Raw genomic sequence first — 23,252 nt, 5'->3', positions numbered from 1 at the left:
TGTGTCCCACGTGGTTGGGGCTATGCCCTGAACGTGTCAGTGAGAGGGAGCTGTGCCCAGAGCTCTACCCAAGCTGCGTTCAGCAGCCGGGCAGCCGTGACACGGTTCAGCTCAAAATCCTCTTGGGGGCTAAGTGGCAGCCCGTGTTAAGAGGAAAGCCAAAAATGCACTCACTTTGACAAAAATCCTAACCCTGCCGGAGCAGGGGGTCGGACAAACTGACCTCCAGAGGTGCCTCCCAACCGCAGCCCTTCCGTGAATGGTGAAGTATTTTCAGCACGAAGAAATGCAAAGGCGCTCCTGCTGTTGGCCTCCTTAGTCACAAGCACGACCCTTCTGTGCCCGCACTGGGCTCCTGGAAGGCCTTGGTAGATGGCACCGGTGGGCCACCGTGCTCCGGGTCCAGCTGGGAGGTGATTTGGTGCCAGCTTGATCCCTTCTCCTGTGTTGAATATCGAAATGCTACTCGGATCTGACCGTTGTAGGGGATTAAAGCCGGGACCAGCATCCGTTGGGTGCTCCCCGACGGTCCTTACGAGGCTGGCTTTCTCCCCCGGCCACCTGGCTGCCGTCCAGCTGTCCGATCAGAGAATCGTGTACATCTGCGGCCACAGTCACCTCTGCTCAAAAGAGAGAAGCGCACGGGCCAAAACGCCACGCTTGGCAGCAAGGCATTTCATTCTTTCTCTTTCGTGATTGACCCAACTTAACTCTCACCCTGCAGAGGCCTGCTGTTTTCTCCCTCGCGCTACTGCTGGGTACCGAGACAGAAATGGCCGTGCGCCTCACCAGGCGAGAATCTTAAAAGAAAGCCCAGCACCTTCCTTCCCCAGAGATGGGCAGTACGTGGGTCAGTAGGAAAACGTCTCGCTTTTCACGTGACGCGTGCCTACATTTTGTAGGTCTGGAGCGTGCTAGTAAATGAAGACGGTCGGGTGCTCTTCGGCAGGAGTTTTGCCGTGTTTCCCAGCCAGCGCTGCCGCGCGCGGGTGCTCTTAACCGTCGAGAGCGAGGAGTGCGATTAGCCTAGGATTATTCCTGGAGGGACAGGACCCACGGGGCCCCGGGCATGCAGCTGCCACTGCCACCTTCCTGGCACACGAGCATCCACCAGGGATCTCGCTGAGACATGGGCACCCCCTGGGAACCTCCGTGGGACATGGGCCCCCTGCCGGGATGCGGGGCCCTCCCCCTGGAACGTGGGCACCCCAGGGCACCTCACAGCCACGGATGCCCGTTCTCTCTCACCCCAGCTTTCCCGCTTCTCCTGGAGCACGTGCTCCGCAAGCCCGCATGCAGCAGCCCGACCCCCGCCACTGCCTTTCATGTTCCCGCTTCCCTGGATCCCCTCGGTACCAAAAGGACACGTGCTACAGGAACAGTAAACTTTATTGGTCTGAAGAGTGCCGGAAGGTGGAGAAAGCAGGCTTCTCCCAGCAGGAGTTTTGCCGAGTTTCCCCGATGGCTCTGCTGCACGGGCACGGTCTGGCTGTCCCCTTTGGAGACACGGGGAGGAGCCCTGGCCTTCGGGATGCCGGTGGACCCTGGCAGCACCTTTGGGAGGGCGGAAAAGGGGACCCTCGCCAGGGGTCTTCGTCCGAGAGTTGCCAAATGCCTGTTGGCTGTTGTGCCGGGTGGGCACGGGCAACCCGCCAGGACGTGGCCACCCACTGGCCGTGGCCAGCATGCAGGAACATGGTCATCGGGGCGATAATGGCCTCCAGCTAGCAGGAGAGGTCGGAGTCAGCGGAGGTGCCCTCGGCCCACGAGCCTTCGGCTGGCTGCCACCCTGAAGAGAATTCACTGTTAGCTGGATGAAAACGCTACAGTTGGAATTGTTATCCACCCACTTCCTAACACCTGCCCCTCTTCCTAAAGCCTAAGGAACCCAAGGGGTCATGGGCAGGCACTGGCCACTGCCACCTTACAGGGACATGGGGAGCAAGCACCACACACCTCACCGGGGCATGGGCAGGCACCGGGCACCTCAGTGGGACACAGGCACCCACCGGGAACCTCACAGGGACGTGGGCACCCTGCCCGGACAGGGGGCCCCTACTCCTGGGCTGTGGGCACCCGTGGGGCACCTCACAGCCACAGATGCCTGTTCTCTCCTGCCACAGGTCCCACCCTTCATGGACAGCAGCACCCGCTTGCACCACTGCCTCTTGCGTTGCCAAGCCGCCGGGCGCACGCTCTAGCTGGAGTTGCACGGGGAGCTAGAGAAGGCTCTCCTCTATTTACCTTCTTCTTGTGCCACCTTGCTGAAGTACTGGTGCCGGAGCTCTTTCAGGCGGAGGCGGTGGATGTGCCTCAGGCACCTGACCAGCAAGGCGATTTTGGCCTCCATTAGGCAGAGCAATTGGTAGTTGGAGACGGTGTGCTTTCCCAGGCAGCCCGTCCCCACGGAAGTTGAGGCCGTCTGTCCACTTCCCTGGAAATGAGAGAGACAGGGGCACAATGAAGCAGGTGGGGGCCTGGGGGGCCGAGAAGTGTCCTGCTGGGCTTGGCTTCCTCTGGAAGAACTCCAGCCTCGCAGGACTGCTCCGGGCGGCACGTTGGGCTGAGGAAACCTCTGGCAGGCCCCGTGTTGTGCTGGGGGCTACTGGAGGGTTTCCGCCCCGCGGCTTGGCGGGTCCCTGGGGAAGAGGCAGAGGAGCTCTTGGGGCCTGCTGAGGCTTCCTTGCCCGCGCTGGGTTTTGGGTTTAGACTGCAAGCCTTCTTGGCCAAGGCTGGTGTGGTTCCCTGCTCCCCACAACCCCGTCCCTTCCTGTGTGGCTGATCTCGATTGCTCACCTGTCCCTGGGGTCTCTTCGCATTTCTCCAGCGGCAAAGTGCAATCCAAACCACGTGGAGCAGCCACAGGATTTGCCAGGCCCTGCAAAGCTGCCAGGTCCTGTCCAGCTGGACAAGGTGGTCCCAAAGCTGGCGCGGAGGGCAGTGCAGCTCAGAGGCTACGCTCTCTGTGCCAGCGAGCAGTTGCTTCAGGCCCTCAGGAGCGACGGCCATCCTGAACCTGGTCCAGCCGTGGGGGCTGCGAAGGCCAATGGAGCTGGTCCATTCGGAGGCCATGCTGTCGGCGACAGCGGGCGGTTGCTTCGGGCCCTCAGGAGCGACGTCCATCCTGACCCTGGTCCAGCTGCGGGGGCTGCGAAGGCCAATGGTGCTGGTCCATTCGGAGGCCACGCTCTCAGCGACAACGGCTGGCTGCTTCAGGTCTTCAGGAGGGACTGCTATCCTGACGACGAAGCAGTCGGCGTGGGTGCAAAGCTGAAGGCCACCAGGGAACAGAAGCAACATGCAGAGAGCCGTGGTGAGGGATTGAACTGGACCGAGCCTCATCGTGGTCTCTTCTGAGGAAAAAAATCTCAACGCGCAATCTGGCTTGGGCTGTCAACCCGAGCAGAGTTCAGGCAGTGACCACCAGAACCGAGTGGCCACCCTGCGTGTCTGCGCTTGCAAGGGTTGCTGACGTGACGAGTCACAGGCTGATGCCACGCAAGGCTCTGTGATGCCACAAAGCCTTTCCCTGCCCACCTGGCAGGCGAGGAAGGCTGAGGCAGAGCTGGGGAGGACCTGTGTAGGCCGATTTTGAAGCCTGCTCTGCCCATTGGTGGACACTGAGCCCAGCAGTGGAGCAGGACTGTGTCCCACGTGGTTGGGGCTATGCCCTGAACGTGTCAGTGAGAGGGAGCTGTGCCCAGAGCTCTACCCAAGCTGCGTTCAGCAGCCGGGCAGCCGTGACACGGTTCAGCTCAAAATCCTCTTGGGGGCTAAGTGGCAGCCCGTGTTAAGAGGAAAGCCAAAAATGCACTCACTTTGACAAAAATCCTAACCCTGCCGGAGCAGGGGGTCGGACAAACTGACCTCCAGAGGTGCCTCCCAACCGCAGCCCTTCCGTGAATGGTGAAGTATTTTCAGCACGAAGAAATGCAAAGGCGCTCCTGCTGTTGGCCTCCTTAGTCACAAGCACGACCCTTCTGTGCCCGCACTGGGCTCCTGGAAGGCCTTGTGTATTGGTTTTGTTTGGCAAGGTTTTGGTAGCAGGGGGGGTTACAGGGGTGGCTTCTGTAAGAAACTGCTGGAAGCTTCCCCTGTGTTCGAGAGAGAGCAAGCCCATACCAGCCGGCTCTAAGACGGACCTGCTGCTGGCCAAGGCCGAGCCAATCAGTGATAGTGGTAACGCCTCTGAGATAACATTTTTAAGAAGGAAAAAAAAGTTGGGACGGGGAGAAACTGCCGCCGGAGTGAGGAGTGAGAACATGTAAGAGAAACAAGCCTGCGGACACCAAGGTCAGTGAAGAAGGAGGGGGAGGAGATGCTCCAGGCGCTGGAGCGAAGATTCCCCTGCAGCCCGTGGGGAAGACCCTGGTGAGGCAGGCTGTCCCCCTGCAGTCCAGGGAGGTCCACGGTGGAGCAGATATCCACCTGTAGCCCGTGGAGGACCCCACGCCGGAGCAGGTGGGTTCCCGAAGGAGGCTGTGATCCCGTGGGAACCCCGCGCTGGAGCAGGCTCCTGGCAGGACCTGCGGATCTGTGGAGAGAGGAGCCCACGGAGCAGGTTTTCTGGCAGGACTTGTGACCCCGTGGGGGACCCGCGCTGGAGCAGTGTGCTCCTGAAGGACTGCACACCGTGGAATGGACCCATGCTGGAGCAGTTCGTGAAGAACTGCAGCCCGTGGGAATGGCCCACGTTGGAGGAGTTCGTGGAGGACTGTCTCCCGTGGGTGGGACCCCACGCTGGAGCAGGGGAAGAGTGTGATCAGCCCTCGTCCTGAGGAGGTGAAGCGGCAGAAAATAACGTGTGATGACCATAAACCCCCATCCCTGTCCCCCTGTGCCGCTGGGGGGGCTTGGTGGTGAAATCCGGGAGGGTAGTTGTGCCCGGGAAGAAGGGAGGGGTGGTGGGAAGGTGTTCTGAGATTTCATTTTACTTCTCATTACCTTGCTCTGGTTGATTTGTAATAAATTGAGTTAGTTTTGCAAATTGAGTCTGTTTTGCCCGTGACGGTAACAGTGAATGATCTCTCCTGTCCTTATCTCGACCCGCGAGCCTTTTGTTATATTTTCTCTCCCCTATCCAGCTGAGGATGGGGGAGTGATAGAACGGCTTTGGTGGGCACCTGGTGTTCAGCCAGGGTTAACCCATCACACCTTGGTAGATGGCACCGGTGGGCCACCGTGCTCCGGGTCCAGCTGGGAGGTGATTTGGTGCCAGCTTGATCCCTTCTCCTGTGTTGAATATCGAAATGCTACTCGGATCTGACCGTTGTAGGGGATTAAAGCCGGGACCAGCATCCGTTGGGTGCTCCCCGACGGTCCTTACGAGGCTGGCTTTCTCCCCCGGCCACCTGGCTGCCGTCCAGCTGTCCGATCAGAGAATCGTGTACATCTGCGGCCACAGTCACCTCTGCTCAAAAGAGAGAAGCGCACGGGCCAAAACGCCACGCTTGGCAGCAAGGCATTTCATTCTTTCTCTTTCGTGATTGACCCAACTTAACTCTCACCCTGCAGAGGCCTGCTGTTTTCTCCCTCGCGCTACTGCTGGGTACCGAGACAGAAATGGCCGTGCGCCTCACCAGGCGAGAATCTTAAAAGAAAGCCCAGCACCTTCCTTCCCCAGAGATGGGCAGTACGTGGGTCAGTAGGAAAACGTCTCGCTTTTCACGTGACGCGTGCCTACATTTTGTAGGTCTGGAGCGTGCTAGTAAATGAAGACGGTCGGGTGCTCTTCGGCAGGAGTTTTGCCGTGTTTCCCAGCCAGCGCTGCCGCGCGCGGGTGCTCTTAACCGTCGAGAGCGAGGAGTGCGATTAGCCTAGGATTATTCCTGGAGGGACAGGACCCACGGGGCCCCGGGCATGCAGCTGCCACTGCCACCTTCCTGGCACACGAGCATCCACCAGGGATCTCGCTGAGACATGGGCACCCCCTGGGAACCTCCGTGGGACATGGGCCCCCTGCCGGGATGCGGGGCCCTCCCCCTGGAACGTGGGCACCCCAGGGCACCTCACAGCCACGGATGCCCGTTCTCTCTCACCCCAGCTTTCCCGCTTCTCCTGGAGCACGTGCTCCGCAAGCCCGCATGCAGCAGCCCGACCCCCGCCACTGCCTTTCATGTTCCCGCTTCCCTGGATCCCCTCGGTACCAAAAGGACACGTGCTACAGGAACAGTAAACTTTATTGGTCTGAAGAGTGCCGGAAGGTGGAGAAAGCAGGCTTCTCCCAGCAGGAGTTTTGCCGAGTTTCCCCGATGGCTCTGCTGCACGGGCACGGTCTGGCTGTCCCCTTTGGAGACACGGGGAGGAGCCCTGGCCTTCGGGATGCCGGTGGACCCTGGCAGCACCTTTGGGAGGGCGGAAAAGGGGACCCTCGCCAGGGGTCTTCGTCCGAGAGTTGCCAAATGCCTGTTGGCTGTTGTGCCGGGTGGGCACGGGCAACCCGCCAGGACGTGGCCACCCACTGGCCGTGGCCAGCATGCAGGAACATGGTCATCGGGGCGATAATGGCCTCCAGCTAGCAGGAGAGGTCGGAGTCAGCGGAGGTGCCCTCGGCCCACGAGCCTTCGGCTGGCTGCCACCCTGAAGAGAATTCACTGTTAGCTGGATGAAAACGCTACAGTTGGAATTGTTATCCACCCACTTCCTAACACCTGCCCCTCTTCCTAAAGCCTAAGGAACCCAAGGGGTCATGGGCAGGCACTGGCCACTGCCACCTTACAGGGACATGGGGAGCAAGCACCACACACCTCACCGGGGCATGGGCAGGCACCGGGCACCTCAGTGGGACACAGGCACCCACCGGGAACCTCACAGGGACGTGGGCACCCTGCCCGGACAGGGGGCCCCTACTCCTGGGCTGTGGGCACCCGTGGGGCACCTCACAGCCACAGATGCCTGTTCTCTCCTGCCACAGGTCCCACCCTTCATGGACAGCAGCACCCGCTTGCACCACTGCCTCTTGCGTTGCCAAGCCGCCGGGCGCACGCTCTAGCTGGAGTTGCACGGGGAGCTAGAGAAGGCTCTCCTCTATTTACCTTCTTCTTGTGCCACCTTGCTGAAGTACTGGTGCCGGAGCTCTTTCAGGCGGAGGCGGTGGATATGCCTCAGGCACCTGACCATCAAGGCGATTTTGGCCTCCATTAGGCAGAGCAATTGGTAGTTGGAGACGGTGTGCTTTCCCAGGCAGCCCGTCCCCACGGAAGTTGAGGCCGTCTGTCCACTTCCCTGGAAATGAGAGAGACAGGGGCACAATGAAGCAGGTGGGGGCCTGGGGGGCCGAGAAGTGTCCTGCTGGGCTTGGCTTCCTCTGGAAGAACTCCAGCCTCGCAGGACTGCTCCGGGCGGCACGTTGGGCTGAGGAAACCTCTGGCAGGCCCCGTGTTGTGCTGGGGGCTACTGGAGGGTTTCAGCCCCGCGGCTTGGCGGGTCCCTGGGGAAGAGGCAGAGGAGCTCTTGGGGCCTGCTGAGGCTTCCTTGCCCGTGCTGGGTTTTGGGTTTAGACTGCAAGCCTTCTTGGCCAAGGCTGGTGTGGTTCCCTGCTCCCCACAACCCCGTCCCTTCCTGTGTGGCTGATCTCGATTGCTCACCTGTCCCTGGGGTCTCTTCGCATTTCTCCAGCGGCAAAGTGCAATCCAAACCACGTGGAGCAGCCACAGGATTTGCCAGGCCCTGCAAAGCTGCCAGGTCCTGTCCAGCTGGACAAGGTGGTCCCAAAGCTGGCGCGGAGGGCAGTGCAGCTCAGAGGCTACGCTCTCTGTGCCAGCGAGCAGTTGCTTCAGGCCCTCAGGAGCGACGGCCATCCTGAACCTGGTCCAGCCGTGGGGGCTGCGAAGGCCAATGGAGCTGGTCCATTCGGAGGCCATGCTGTCGGCGACAGCGGGCGGTTGCTTCGGGCCCTCAGGAGCGACGTCCATCCTGACCCTGGTCCAGCTGCGGGGGCTGCGAAGGCCAATGGTGCTGGTCCATTCGGAGGCCACGCTCTCAGCGACAACGGCTGGCTGCTTCAGGTCTTCAGGAGGGACTGCTATCCTGACGACGAAGCAGTCGGCGTGGGTGCAAAGCTGAAGGCCACCAGGGAACAGAAGCAACATGCAGAGAGCCGTGGTGAGGGATTGAACTGGACCGAGCCTCATCGTGGTCTCTTCTGAGGAAAAAAATCTCAACGCGCAATCTGGCTTGGGCTGTCAACCCGAGCAGAGTTCAGGCAGTGACCACCAGAACCGAGTGGCCACCCTGCGTGTCTGCGCTTGCAAGGGTTGCTGACGTGACGAGTCACAGGCTGATGCCACGCAAGGCTCTGTGATGCCACAAAGCCTTTCCCTGCCCACCTGGCAGGCGAGGAAGGCTGAGGCAGAGCTGGGGAGGACCTGTGTAGGCCGATTTTGAAGCCTGCTCTGCCCATTGGTGGACACTGAGCCCAGCAGTGGAGCAGGACTGTGTCCCACGTGGTTGGGGCTATGCCCTGAACGTGTCAGTGAGAGGGAGCTGTGCCCAGAGCTCTACCCAAGCTGCGTTCAGCAGCCGGGCAGCCGTGACACGGTTCAGCTCAAAATCCTCTTGGGGGCTAAGTGGCAGCCCGTGTTAAGAGGAAAGCCAAAAATGCACTCACTTTGACAAAAATCCTAACCCTGCCGGAGCAGGGGGTCGGACAAACTGACCTCCAGAGGTGCCTCCCAACCGCAGCCCTTCCGTGAATGGTGAAGTATTTTCAGCACGAAGAAATGCAAAGGCGCTCCTGCTGTTGGCCTCCTTAGTCACAAGCACGACCCTTCTGTGCCCGCACTGGGCTCCTGGAAGGCCTTGTGTATTGGTTTTGTTTGGCAAGGTTTTGGTAGCAGGGGGGGTTACAGGGGTGGCTTCTGTAAGAAACTGCTGGAAGCTTCCCCTGTGTTCGAGAGAGAGCAAGCCCATACCAGCCGGCTCTAAGACGGACCTGCTGCTGGCCAAGGCCGAGCCAATCAGTGATAGTGGTAACGCCTCTGAGATAACATTTTTAAGAAGGAAAAAAAAGTTGGGACGGGGAGAAACTGCCGCCGGAGTGAGGAGTGAGAACATGTAAGAGAAACAAGCCTGCGGACACCAAGGTCAGTGAAGAAGGAGGGGGAGGAGATGCTCCAGGCGCTGGAGCGAAGATTCCCCTGCAGCCCGTGGGGAAGACCCTGGTGAGGCAGGCTGTCCCCCTGCAGTCCAGGGAGGTCCACGGTGGAGCAGATATCCACCTGTAGCCCGTGGAGGACCCCACGCCGGAGCAGGTGGGTTCCCGAAGGAGGCTGTGATCCCGTGGGAACCCCGCGCTGGAGCAGGCTCCTGGCAGGACCTGCGGATCTGTGGAGAGAGGAGCCCACGGAGCAGGTTTTCTGGCAGGACTTGTGACCCCGTGGGGGACCCGCGCTGGAGCAGTGTGCTCCTGAAGAACTGCACACCGTGGAATGGACCCATGCTGGAGCAGTTCGTGAAGAACTGCAGCCCGTGGGAATGGCCCACGTTGGAGGAGTTCGTGGAGGACTGTCTCCCGTGGGTGGGACCCCACGCTGGAGCAGGGGAAGAGTGTGATCAGCCCTCGTCCTGAGGAGGTGAAGCGGCAGAAAATAACGTGTGATGACCATAAACCCCCATCCCTGTCCCCCTGTGCCGCTGGGGGGGCTTGGTGGTGAAATCCGGGAGGGTAGTTGTGCCCGGGAAGAAGGGAGGGGTGGTGGGAAGGTGTTCTGAGATTTCATTTTACTTCTCATTACCTTGCTCTGGTTGATTTGTAATAAATTGAGTTAGTTTTGCAAATTGAGTCTGTTTTGCCCGTGACGGTAACAGTGAATGATCTCTCCTGTCCTTATCTCGACCCGCGAGCCTTTTGTTATATTTTCTCTCCCCTATCCAGCTGAGGATGGGGGAGTGATAGAACGGCTTTGGTGGGCACCTGGTGTTCAGCCAGGGTTAACCCATCACACCTTGGTAGATGGCACCGGTGGGCCACCGTGCTCCGGGTCCAGCTGGGAGGTGATTTGGTGCCAGCTTGATCCCTTCTCCTGTGTTGAATATCGAAATGCTACTCGGATCTGACCGTTGTAGGGGATTAAAGCCGGGACCAGCATCCGTTGGGTGCTCCCCGACGGTCCTTACGAGGCTGGCTTTCTCCCCCGGCCACCTGGCTGCCGTCCAGCTGTCCGATCAGAGAATCGTGTACATCTGCGGCCACAGTCACCTCTGCTCAAAAGAGAGAAGCGCACGGGCCAAAACGCCACGCTTGGCAGCAAGGCATTTCATTCTTTCTCTTTCGTGATTGACCCAACTTAACTCTCACCCTGCAGAGGCCTGCTGTTTTCTCCCTCGCGCTACTGCTGGGTACCGAGACAGAAATGGCCGTGCGCCTCACCAGGCGAGAATCTTAAAAGAAAGCCCAGCACCTTCCTTCCCCAGAGATGGGCAGTACGTGGGTCAGTAGGAAAACGTCTCGCTTTTCACGTGACGCGTGCCTACATTTTGTAGGTCTGGAGCGTGCTAGTAAATGAAGACGGTCGGGTGCTCTTCGGCAGGAGTTTTGCCGTGTTTCCCAGCCAGCGCTGCCGCGCGCGGGTGCTCTTAACCGTCGAGAGCGAGGAGTGCGATTAGCCTAGGATTATTCCTGGAGGGACAGGACCCACGGGGCCCCGGGCATGCAGCTGCCACTGCCACCTTCCTGGCACACGAGCATCCACCAGGGATCTCGCTGAGACATGGGCACCCCCTGGGAACCTCCGTGGGACATGGGCCCCCTGCCGGGATGCGGGGCCCTCCCCCTGGAACGTGGGCACCCCAGGGCACCTCACAGCCACGGATGCCCGTTCTCTCTCACCCCAGCTTTCCCGCTTCTCCTGGAGCACGTGCTCCGCAAGCCCGCATGCAGCAGCCCGACCCCCGCCACTGCCTTTCATGTTCCCGCTTCCCTGGATCCCCTCGGTACCAAAAGGACACGTGCTACAGGAACAGTAAACTTTATTGGTCTGAAGAGTGCCGGAAGGTGGAGAAAGCAGGCTTCTCCCAGCAGGAGTTTTGCCGAGTTTCCCCGATGGCTCTGCTGCACGGGCACGGTCTGGCTGTCCCCTTTGGAGACACGGGGAGGAGCCCTGGCCTTCGGGATGCCGGTGGACCCTGGCAGCACCTTTGGGAGGGCGGAAAAGGGGACCCTCGCCAGGGGTCTTCGTCCGAGAGTTGCCAAATGCCTGTTGGCTGTTGTGCCGGGTGGGCACGGGCAACCCGCCAGGACGTGGCCACCCACTGGCCGTGGCCAGCATGCAGGAACATGGTCATCGGGGCGATAATGGCCTCCAGCTAGCAGGAGAGGTCGGAGTCAGTGGAGGTGCCCTCGGCCCACGAGCCTTCGGCTGGCTGCCACCCTGAAGAGAATTCACTGTTAGCTGGATGAAAACGCTACAGTTGGAATTGTTATCCACCCACTTCCTAACACCTGCCCCTCTTCCTAAAGCCTAAGGAACCCAAGGGGTCATGGGCAGGCACTGGCCACTGCCACCTTACAGGGACATGGGGAGCAAGCACCACACACCTCACCGGGGCATGGGCAGGCACCGGGCACCTCAGTGGGACACAGGCACCCACCGGGAACCTCACAGGGACGTGGGCACCCTGCCCGGACAGGGGGCCCCTACTCCTGGGCTGTGGGCACCCGTGGGGCACCTCACAGCCACAGATGCCTGTTCTCTCCTGCCACAGGTCCCACCCTTCATGGACAGCAGCACCCGCTTGCACCACTGCCTCTTGCGTTGCCAAGCCGCCGGGCGCACGCTCTAGCTGGAGTTGCACGGGGAGCTAGAGAAGGCTCTCCTCTATTTACCTTCTTCTTGTGCCACCTTGCTGAAGTACTGGTGCCGGAGCTCTTTCAGGCGGAGGCGGTGGATATGCCTCAGGCACCTGACCATCAAGGCGATTTTGGCCTCCATTAGGCAGAGCAATTGGTAGTTGGAGACGGTGTGCTTTCCCAGGCAGCCCGTCCCCACGGAAGTTGAGGCCGTCTGTCCACTTCCCTGGAAATGAGAGAGACAGGGGCACAATGAAGCAGGTGGGGGCCTGGGGGGCCGAGAAGTGTCCTGCTGGGCTTGGCTTCCTCTGGAAGAACTCCAGCCTCGCAGGACTGCTCCGGGCGGCACGTTGGGCTGAGGAAACCTCTGGCAGGCCCCGTGTTGTGCTGGGGGCTACTGGAGGGTTTCAGCCCCGCGGCTTGGCGGGTCCCTGGGGAAGAGGCAGAGGAGCTCTTGGGGCCTGCTGAGGCTTCCTTGCCCGTGCTGGGTTTTGGGTTTAGACTGCAAGCCTTCTTGGCCAAGGCTGGTGTGGTTCCCTGCTCCCCACAACCCCGTCCCTTCCTGTGTGGCTGATCTCGATTGCTCACCTGTCCCTGGGGTCTCTTCGCATTTCTCCAGCGGCAAAGTGCAATCCAAACCACGTGGAGCAGCCACAGGATTTGCCAGGCCCTGCAAAGCTGCCAGGTCCTGTCCAGCTGGACAAGGTGGTCCCAAAGCTGGCGCGGAGGGCAGTGCAGCTCAGAGGCTACGCTCTCTGTGCCAGCGAGCAGTTGCTTCAGGCCCTCAGGAGCGACGGCCATCCTGAACCTGGTCCAGCCGTGGGGGCTGCGAAGGCCAATGGAGCTGGTCCATTCGGAGGCCATGCTGTCGGCGACAGCGGGCGGTTGCTTCGGGCCCTCAGGAGCGACGTCCATCCTGACCCTGGTCCAGCTGCGGGGGCTGCGAAGGCCAATGGTGCTGGTCCATTCGGAGGCCACGCTCTCAGCGACAACGGCTGGCTGCTTCAGGTCTTCAGGAGGGACTGCTATCCTGACGACGAAGCAGTCGGCGTGGGTGCAAAGCTGAAGGCCACCAGGGAACAGAAGCAACATGCAGAGAGCCGTGGTGAGGGATTGAACTGGACCGAGCCTCATCGTGGTCTCTTCTGAGGAAAAAAATCTCAACGCGCAATCTGGCTTGGGCTGTCAACCCGAGCAGAGTTCAGGCAGTGACCACCAGAACCGAGTGGCCACCCTGCGTGTCTGCGCTTGCAAGGGTTGCTGACGTGACGAGTCACAGGCTGATGCCACGCAAGGCTCTGTGATGCCACAAAGCCTTTCCCTGCCCACCTGGCAGGCGAGGAAGGCTGAGGCAGAGCTGGGGAGGACCTGTGTAGGCCGATTTTGAAGCCTGCTCTGCCCATTGGTGGACACTGAGCCCAGCAGTGGAGCAGGACTGTGTCCCACGTGGTTGGGGCTATGCCCTGAACGTGTCAGTGAGAGGGAGCTGTGCCCAGAGCTCTACCCAAGCTGCGTTCAGCAGCCGGGCAGCCGTGACACGGTTCAGCTCAAAATCCTCTTGGGGGCTAAGTGGCAGCCCGTGTTAAGAGGAAAGCCAAAAATGCACTCACTTTGACAAAAATCCTAACCCTGCCGGAGCAGGGGGTCGGACAAACTGACCTCCAGAGGTGCCTCCCAACCGCAGCCCTTCCGTGAATGGTGAAGTATTTTCAGCACGAAGAAATGCAAAGGCGCTCCTGCTGTTGGCCTCCTTAGTCACAAGCACGACCCTTCTGTGCCCGCACTGGGCTCCTGGAAGGCCTTGGTAGATGGCACCGGTGGGCCACCGTGCTCCGGGTCCAGCTGGGAGGTGATTTGGTGCCAGCTTGATCCCTTCTCCTGTGTTGAATATCGAAATGCTACTCGGATCTGACCGTTGTAGGGGATTAAAGCCGGGACCAGCATCCGTTGGGTGCTCCCCGACGGTCCTTACGAGGCTGGCTTTCTCCCCCGGCCACCTGGCTGCCGTCCAGCTGTCCGATCAGAGAATCGTGTACATCTGCGGCCACAGTCACCTCTGCTCAAAAGAGAGAAGCGCACGGGCCAAAACGCCACGCTTGGCAGCAAGGCATTTCATTCTTTCTCTTTCGTGATTGACCCAACTTAACTCTCACCCTGCAGAGGCCTGCTGTTTTCTCCCTCGCGCTACTGCTGGGTACCGAGACAGAAATGGCCGTGCGCCTCACCAGGCGAGAATCTTAAAAGAAAGCCCAGCACCTTCCTTCCCCAGAGATGGGCAGTACGTGGGTCAGTAGGAAAACGTCTCGCTTTTCACGTGACGCGTGCCTACATTTTGTAGGTCTGGAGCGTGCTAGTAAATGAAGACGGTCGGGTGCTCTTCGGCAGGAGTTTTGCCGTGTTTCCCAGCCAGCGCTGCCGCGCGCGGGTGCTCTTAACCGTCGAGAGCGAGGAGTGCGATTAGCCTAGGATTATTCCTGGAGGGACAGGACCCACGGGGCCCCGGGCATGCAGCTGCCACTGCCACCTTCCTGGCACACGAGCATCCACCAGGGATCTCGCTGAGACATGGGCACCCCCTGGGAACCTCCGTGGGACATGGGCCCCCTGCCGGGATGCGGGGCCCTCCCCCTGGAACGTGGGCACCCCAGGGCACCTCACAGCCACGGATGCCCGTTCTCTCTCACCCCAGCTTTCCCGCTTCTCCTGGAGCACGTGCTCCGCAAGCCCGCATGCAGCAGCCCGACCCCCGCCACTGCCTTTCATGTTCCCGCTTCCCTGGATCCCCTCGGTACCAAAAGGACACGTGCTACAGGAACAGTAAACTTTATTGGTCTGAAGAGTGCCGGAAGGTGGAGAAAGCAGGCTTCTCCCAGCAGGAGTTTTGCCGAGTTTCCCCGATGGCTCTGCTGCACGGGCACGGTCTGGCTGTCCCCTTTGGAGACACGGGGAGGAGCCCTGGCCTTCGGGATGCCGGTGGACCCTGGCAGCACCTTTGGGAGGGCGGAAAAGGGGACCCTCGCCAGGGGTCTTCGTCCGAGAGTTGCCAAATGCCTGTTGGCTGTTGTGCCGGGTGGGCACGGGCAACCCGCCAGGACGTGGCCACCCACTGGCCGTGGCCAGCATGCAGGAACATGGTCATCGGGGCGATAATGGCCTCCAGCTAGCAGGAGAGGTCGGAGTCAGCGGAGGTGCCCTCGGCCCACGAGCCTTCGGCTGGCTGCCACCCTGAAGAGAATTCACTGTTAGCTGGATGAAAACGCTACAGTTGGAATTGTTATCCACCCACTTCCTAACACCTGCCCCTCTTCCTAAAGCCTAAGGAACCCAAGGGGTCATGGGCAGGCACTGGCCACTGCCACCTTACAGGGACATGGGGAGCAAGCACCACACACCTCACTGGGGCATGGGCAGGCACCGGGCACCTCAGTGGGACACAGGCACCCACCGGGAACCTCACAGGGACGTGGGCACCCTGCCCGGACAGGGGGCCCCTACTCCTGGGCTGTGGGCACCCGTGGGGCACCTCACAGCCACAGATGCCTGTTCTCTCCTGCCACAGGTCCCACCCTTCATGGACAGCAGCACCCGCTTGCACCACTGCCTCTTGCGTTGCCAAGCCGCCGGGCGCACGCTCTAGCTGGAGTTGCACGGGGAGCTAGAGAAGGCTCTCCTCTATTTACCTTCTTCTTGTGCCACCTTGCTGGAGTACTGGTGCCGGAGCTCTTTCAGGCGGAGGCGGTGGATATGCCTCAGGCACCTGACCATCAAGGCGATTTTGGCCTCCATTAGGCAGAGCAATTGGTAGTTGGAGACGGTGTGCTTTCCCAGGCAGCCCGTCCCCACGGAAGTTGAGGCCGTCTGTCCACTTCCCTGGAAATGAGAGAGACAGGGGCACAATTAAGCAGGTGGGGGCCTGGGGGGCCGAGAAGTGTCCTGCTGGGCTTGGCTTCCTCTGGAAGAACTCCAGCCTCGCAGGACTGCTCCGGGCGGCACGTTGGGCTGAGGAAACCTCTGGCAGGCCCCGTGTTGTGCTGGGGGCTACTGGAGGGTTTCCGCCCCGCGGCTTGGCGGGTCCCTGGGGAAGAGGCAGAGGAGCTCTTGGGGCCTGCTGAGGCTTCCTTGCCCGCGCTGGGTTTTGGGTTTAGACTGCAAGCCTTCTTGGCCAAGGCTGGTGTGGTTCCCTGCTCCCCACAACCCCGTCCCTTCCTGTGTGGCTGATCTCGATTGCTCACCTGTCCCTGGGGTCTCTTCGCATTTCTCCAGCGGCAAAGTGCAATCCAAACCACGTGGAGCAGCCACAGGATTTGCCAGGCCCTGCAAAGCTGCCAGGTCCTGTCCAGCTGGACAAGGTGGTCCCAAAGCTGGCGCGGAGGGCAGTGCAGCTCAGAGGCTACGCTCTCTGTGCCAGCGAGCAGTTGCTTCAGGCCCTCAGGAGCGACGGCCATCCTGAACCTGGTCCAGCCGTGGGGGCTGCGAAGGCCAATGGAGCTGGTCCATTCGGAGGCCATGCTGTCGGCGACAGCGGGCGGTTGCTTCGGGCCCTCAGGAGCGACGTCCATCCTGACCCTGGTCCAGCTGCGGGGGCTGCGAAGGCCAATGGTGCTGGTCCATTCGGAGGCCACGCTCTCAGCGACAACGGCTGGCTGCTTCAGGTCTTCAGGAGGGACTGCTATCCTGACGACGAAGCAGTCGGCGTGGGTGCAAAGCTGAAGGCCACCAGGGAACAGAAGCAACATGCAGAGAGCCGTGGTGAGGGATTGAACTGGACCGAGCCTCATCGTGGTCTCTTCTGAGGAAAAAAATCTCAACGCGCAATCTGGCTTGGGCTGTCAACCCGAGCAGAGTTCAGGCAGTGACCACCAGAACCGAGTGGCCACCCTGCGTGTCTGCGCTTGCAAGGGTTGCTGACGTGACGAGTCACAGGCTGATGCCACGCAAGGCTCTGTGATGCCACAAAGCCTTTCCCTGCCCACCTGGCAGACGAGGAAGGCTGAGGCAGAGCTGGGGAGGACCTGTGTAGGCCGATTTTGAAGCCTGCTCTGCCCATTGGTGGACACTGAGCCCAGCAGTGGAGCAGGACTGTGTCCCACGTGGTTGGGGCTATGCCCTGAACGTGTCAGTGAGAGGGAGCTGTGCCCAGAGCTCTACCCAAGCTGCGTTCAGCAGCCGGGCAGCCGTGACACGGTTCAGCTCAAAATCCTCTTGGGGGCTAAGTGGCAGCCCGTGTTAAGAGGAAAGCCAAAAATGCACTCACTTTGACAAAAATCCTAACCCTGCCGGAGCAGGGGGTCGGACAAACTGACCTCCAGAGGTGCCTCCCAACCGCAGCCCTTCCGTGAATGGTGAAGTATTTTCAGCACGAAGAAATGCAAAGGCGCTCCTGCTGTTGGCCTCCTTAGTCACAAGCACGACCCTTCTGTGCCCGCACTGGGCTCCTGGAAGGCCTTGGTAGATGGCACCGGTGGGCCACCGTGCTCCGGGTCCAGCTGGGAGGTGATTTGGTGCCAGCTTGATCCCTTCTCCTGTGTTGAATATCGAAATGCTACTCGGATCTGACCGTTGTAGGGGATTAAAGCCGGGACCAGCATCCGTTGGGTGCTCCCCGACGGTCCTTACGAGGCTGGCTTTCTCCCCCGGCCACCTGGCTGCCGTCCAGCTGTCCGATCAGAGAATCGTGTACATCTGCGGCCACAGTCACCTCTGCTCAAAAGAGAGAAGCGCACGGGCCAAAACGCCACGCTTGGCAGCAAGGCATTTCATTCTTTCTCTTTCGTGATTGACCCAACTTAACTCTCACCCTGCAGAGGCCTGCTGTTTTCTCCCTCGCGCTACTGCTGGGTACCGAGACAGAAATGGCCGTGCGCCTCACCAGGCGAGAATCTTAAAAGAAAGCCCAGCACCTTCCTTCCCCAGAGATGGGCAGTACGTGGGTCAGTAGGAAAACGTCTCGCTTTTCACGTGACGCGTGCCTACATTTTGTAGGTCTGGAGCGTGCTAGTAAATGAAGACGGTCGGGTGCTCTTCGGCAGGAGTTTTGCCGTGTTTCCCAGCCAGCGCTGCCGCGCGCGGGTGCTCTTAACCGTCGAGAGCGAGGAGTGCGATTAGCCTAGGATTATTCCTGGAGGGACAGGACCCACGGGGCCCCGGGCATGCAGCTGCCACTGCCACCTTCCTGGCACACGAGCATCCACCAGGGATCTCGCTGAGACATGGGCACCCCCTGGGAACCTCCGTGGGACATGGGCCCCCTGCCGGGATGCGGGGCCCTCCCCCTGGAACGTGGGCACCCCAGGGCACCTCACAGCCACGGATGCCCGTTCTCTCTCACCCCAGCTTTCCCGCTTCTCCTGGAGCACGTGCTCCGCAAGCCCGCATGCAGCAGCCCGACCCCCGCCACTGCCTTTCATGTTCCCGCTTCCCTGGATCCCCTCGGTACCAAAAGGACACGTGCTACAGGAACAGTAAACTTTATTGGTCTGAAGAGTGCCGGAAGGTGGAGAAAGCAGGCTTCTCCCAGCAGGAGTTTTGCCGAGTTTCCCCGATGGCTCTGCTGCACGGGCACGGTCTGGCTGTCCCCTTTGGAGACACGGGGAGGAGCCCTGGCCTTCGGGATGCCGGTGGACCCTGGCAGCACCTTTGGGAGGGCGGAAAAGGGGACCCTCGCCAGGGGTCTTCGTCCGAGAGTTGCCAAATGCCTGTTGGCTGTTGTGCCGGGTGGGCACGGGCAACCCGCCAGGACGTGGCCACCCACTGGCCGTGGCCAGCATGCAGGAACATGGTCATCGGGGCGATAATGGCCTCCAGCTAGCAGGAGAGGTCGGAGTCAGCGGAGGTGCCCTCGGCCCACGAGCCTTCGGCTGGCTGCCACCCTGAAGAGAATTCACTGTTAGCTGGATGAAAACGCTACAGTTGGAATTGTTATCCACCCACTTCCTAACACCTGCCCCTCTTCCTAAAGCCTAAGGAACCCAAGGGGTCATGGGCAGGCACTGGCCACTGCCACCTTACAGGGACATGGGGAGCAAGCACCACACACCTCACTGGGGCATGGGCAGGCACCGGGCACCTCAGTGGGACACAGGCACCCACCGGGAACCTCACAGGGACGTGGGCACCCTGCCCGGACAGGGGGCCCCTACTCCTGGGCTGTGGGCACCCGTGGGGCACCTCACAGCCACAGATGCCTGTTCTCTCCTGCCACAGGTCCCACCCTTCATGGACAGCAGCACCCGCTTGCACCACTGCCTCTTGCGTTGCCAAGCCGCCGGGCGCACGCTCTAGCTGGAGTTGCACGGGGAGCTAGAGAAGGCTCTCCTCTATTTACCTTCTTCTTGTGCCACCTTGCTGGAGTACTGGTGCCGGAGCTCTTTCAGGCGGAGGCGGTGGATGTGCCTCAGGCACCTGACCAGCAAGGCGATTTTGGCCTCCATTAGGCAGAGCAATTGGTAGTTGGAGACGGTGTGCTTTCCCAGGCAGCCCGTCCCCACGGAAGTTGAGGCCGTCTGTCCACTTCCCTGGAAATGAGAGAGACAGGGGCACAATTAAGCAGGTGGGGGCCTGGGGGGCCGAGAAGTGTCCTGCTGGGCTTGGCTTCCTCTGGAAGAACTCCAGCCTCGCAGGACTGCTCCGGGCGGCACGTTGGGCTGAGGAAACCTCTGGCAGGCCCCGTGTTGTGCTGGGGGCTACTGGAGGGTTTCCGCCCCGCGGCTTGGCGGGTCCCTGGGGAAGAGGCAGAGGAGCTCTTGGGGCCTGCTGAGGCTTCCTTGCCCGCGCTGGGTTTTGGGTTTAGACTGCAAGCCTTCTTGGCCAAGGCTGGTGTGGTTCCCTGCTCCCCACAACCCCGTCCCTTCCTGTGTGGCTGATCTCGATTGCTCACCTGTCCCTGGGGTCTCTTCGCATTTCTCCAGCGGCAAAGTGCAATCCAAACCACGTGGAGCAGCCACAGGATTTGCCAGGCCCTGCAAAGCTGCCAGGTCCTGTCCAGCTGGACAAGGTGGTCCCAAAGCTGGCGCGGAGGGCAGTGCAGCTCAGAGGCTACGCTCTCTGTGCCAGCGAGCAGTTGCTTCAGGCCCTCAGGAGCGACGGCCATCCTGAACCTGGTCCAGCCGTGGGGGCTGCGAAGGCCAATGGAGCTGGTCCATTCGGAGGCCATGCTGTCGGCGACAGCGGGCGGTTGCTTCGGGCCCTCAGGAGCGACGTCCATCCTGACCCTGGTCCAGCTGCGGGGGCTGCGAAGGCCAATGGTGCTGGTCCATTCGGAGGCCACGCTCTCAGCGACAACGGCTGGCTGCTTCAGGTCTTCAGGAGGGACTGCTATCCTGACGACGAAGCAGTCGGCGTGGGTGCAAAGCTGAAGGCCACCAGGGAACAGAAGCAACATGCAGAGAGCCGTGGTGAGGGATTGAACTGGACCGAGCCTCATCGTGGTCTCTTCTGAGGAAAAAAATCTCAACGCGCAATCTGGCTTGGGCTGTCAACCCGAGCAGAGTTCAGGCAGTGACCACCAGAACCGAGTGGCCACCCTGCGTGTCTGCGCTTGCAAGGGTTGCTGACGTGACGAGTCACAGGCTGATGCCACGCAAGGCTCTGTGATGCCACAAAGCCTTTCCCTGCCCACCTGGCAGGCGAGGAAGGCTGAGGCAGAGCTGGGGAGGACCTGTGTAGGCCGATTTTGAAGCCTGCTGTGCCCATTGGTGGACACTGAGCCCAGCAGTGGAGCAGGACTGTGTCCCATGTGGTTGGGGCTATGCCCTGAACGTGTCAGTGAGAGGGAGCTGTGCCCAGAGCTCTACCCAAGCTGCGTTCAGCAGCCGGGCAGCCGTGACACGGTTCAGCTCAAAATCCTCTTGGGGGCTAAGTGGCAGCCCGTGTTAAGAGGAAAGCCAAAAATGCACTCACTTTGACAAAAATCCTAACCCTGCCGGAGCAGGGGGTCGGACAAACTGACCTCCAGAGGTGCCTCCCAACCGCAGCCCTTCCGTGAATGGTGAAGTATTTTCAGCACGAAGAAATGCAAAGGCGCTCCTGCTGTTGGCCTCCTTAGTCACAAGCACGACCCTTCTGTGCCCGCACTGGGCTCCTGGAAGGCCTTGGTAGATGGCACCGGTGGGCCACCGTGCTCCGGGTCCAGCTGGGAGGTGATTTGGTGCCAGCTTGATCCCTTCTCCTGTGTTGAATATCGAAATGCTACTCGGATCTGACCGTTGTAGGGGATTAAAGCCGGGACCAGCATCCGTTGGGTGCTCCCCGACGGTCCTTACGAGGCTGGCTTTCTCCCCCGGCCACCTGGCTGCCGTCCAGCTGTCCGATCAGAGAATCGTGTACATCTGCGGCCACAGTCACCTCTGCTCAAAAGAGAGAAGCGCACGGGCCAAAACGCCACGCTTGGCAGCAAGGCATTTCATTCTTTCTCTTTCGTGATTGACCCAACTTAACTCTCACCCTGCAGAGGCCTGCTGTTTTCTCCCTCGCGCTACTGCTGGGTACCGAGACAGAAATGGCCGTGCGCCTCACCAGGCGAGAATCTTAAAAGAAAGCCCAGCACCTTCCTTCCCCAGAGATGGGCAGTACGTGGGTCAGTAGGAAAACGTCTCGCTTTTCACGTGACGCGTGCCTACATTTTGTAGGTCTGGAGCGTGCTAGTAAATGAAGACGGTCGGGTGCTCTTCGGCAGGAGTTTTGCCGTGTTTCCCAGCCAGCGCTGCCGCGCGCGGGTGCTCTTAACCGTCGAGAGCGAGGAGTGCGATTAGCCTAGGATTATTCCTGGAGGGACAGGACCCACGGGGCCCCGGGCATGCAGCTGCCACTGCCACCTTCCTGGCACACGAGCATCCACCAGGGATCTCGCTGAGACATGGGCACCCCCTGGGAACCTCCGTGGGACATGGGCCCCCTGCCGGGATGCGGGGCCCTCCCCCTGGAACGTGGGCACCCCAGGGCACCTCACAGCCACGGATGCCCGTTCTCTCTCACCCCAGCTTTCCCGCTTCTCCTGGAGCACGTGCTCCGCAAGCCCGCATGCAGCAGCCCGACCCCCGCCACTGCCTTTCATGTTCCCGCTTCCCTGGATCCCCTCGGTACCAAAAGGACACGTGCTACAGGAACAGTAAACTTTATTGGTCTGAAGAGTGCCGGAAGGTGGAGAAAGCAGGCTTCTCCCAGCAGGAGTTTTGCCGAGTTTCCCCGATGGCTCTGCTGCACGGGCACGGTCTGGCTGTCCCCTTTGGAGACACGGGGAGGAGCCCTGGCCTTCGGGATGCCGGTGGACCCTGGCAGCACCTTTGGGAGGGCGGAAAAGGGGACCCTCGCCAGGGGTCTTCGTCCGAGAGTTGCCAAATGCCTGTTGGCTGTTGTGCCGGGTGGGCACGGGCAACCCGCCAGGACGTGGCCACCCACTGGCCGTGGCCAGCATGCAGGAACATGGTCATCGGGGCGATAATGGCCTCCAGCTAGCAGGAGAGGTCGGAGTCAGCGGAGGTGCCCTCGGCCCACGAGCCTTCGGCTGGCTGCCACCCTGAAGAGAATTCACTGTTAGCTGGATGAAAACGCTACAGTTGGAATTGTTATCCACCCACTTCCTAACACCTGCCCCTCTTCCTAAAGCCTAAGGAACCCAAGGGGTCATGGGCAGGCACTGGCCACTGCCACCTTACAGGGACATGGGGAGCAAGCACCACACACCTCACCGGGGCATGGGCAGGCACCGGGCACCTCAGTGGGACACAGGCACCCACCGGGAACCTCACAGGGACGTGGGCACCCTGCCCGGACAGGGGGCCCCTACTCCTGGGCTGTGGGCACCCGTGGGGCACCTCACAGCCACAGATGCCTGTTCTCTCCTGCCACAGGTCCCACCCTTCATGGACAGCAGCACCCGCTTGCACCACTGCCTCTTGCGTTGCCAAGCCGCCGGGCGCACGCTCTAGCTGGAGTTGCACGGGGAGCTAGAGAAGGCTCTCCTCTATTTACCTTCTTCTTGTGCCACCTTGCTGAAGTACTGGTGCCGGAGCTCTTTCAGGCGGAGGCGGTGGATGTGCCTCAGGCACCTGACCAGCAAGGCGATTTTGGCCTCCATTAGGCAGAGCAATTGGTAGTTGGAGACGGTGTGCTTTCCCAGGCAGCCCGTCCCCACGGAAGTTGAGGCCGTCTGTCCACTTCCCTGGAAATGAGAGAGACAGGGGCACAATGAAGCAGGTGGGGGCCTGGGGGGCCGAGAAGTGTCCTGCTGGGCTTGGCTTCCTCTGGAAGAACTCCAGCCTCGCAGGACTGCTCCGGGCGGCACGTTGGGCTGAGGAAACCTCTGGCAGGCCCCGTGTTGTGCTGGGGGCTACTGGAGGGTTTCCGCCCCGCGGCTTGGCGGGTCCCTGGGGAAGAGGCAGAGGAGCTCTTGGGGCCTGCTGAGGCTTCCTTGCCCGCGCTGGGTTTTGGGTTTAGACTGCAAGCCTTCTTGGCCAAGGCTGGTGTG

The 23,252-nt window shown here is 60.8% G+C and overlaps 1 long non-coding RNA gene across 6 annotated transcripts; it reads right to left on the bottom strand.

Moving 5' to 3' along the window:
- Positions 1-6,353: 6,353 nt before the first annotated feature.
- LOC126042259 (uncharacterized) lies at positions 6,354-22,981 on the bottom strand. 6 transcript variants are annotated; one of them, XR_007507097.1, is made up of 3 exons: positions 22,834-22,981; positions 15,469-15,545; positions 6,354-6,579 (listed from the first exon to the last, which is right to left on the bottom strand). It is a non-coding gene; the product is annotated as an uncharacterized LOC126042259 (long non-coding RNA). The 6 variants fall into 6 exon arrangements; XR_007507095.1 differs by lacking the exon at positions 22,834-22,981 and adding an exon at positions 19,190-19,299; XR_007507094.1 differs by lacking the exon at positions 6,354-6,579 and adding an exon at positions 11,144-11,369.
- Positions 22,982-23,252: the final 271 nt, after the last annotated feature.

Source organism: Accipiter gentilis, chromosome 8, assembly GCF_929443795.1.
Source record: "Accipiter gentilis chromosome 8, bAccGen1.1, whole genome shotgun sequence".
NCBI classification, from domain to species: Eukaryota; Metazoa; Chordata; class Aves; order Accipitriformes; family Accipitridae; genus Astur; species Astur gentilis.
Note: the sequence above shows the minus strand (reverse complement) of the source record. Positions and strands in the feature narration are given on the sequence as shown.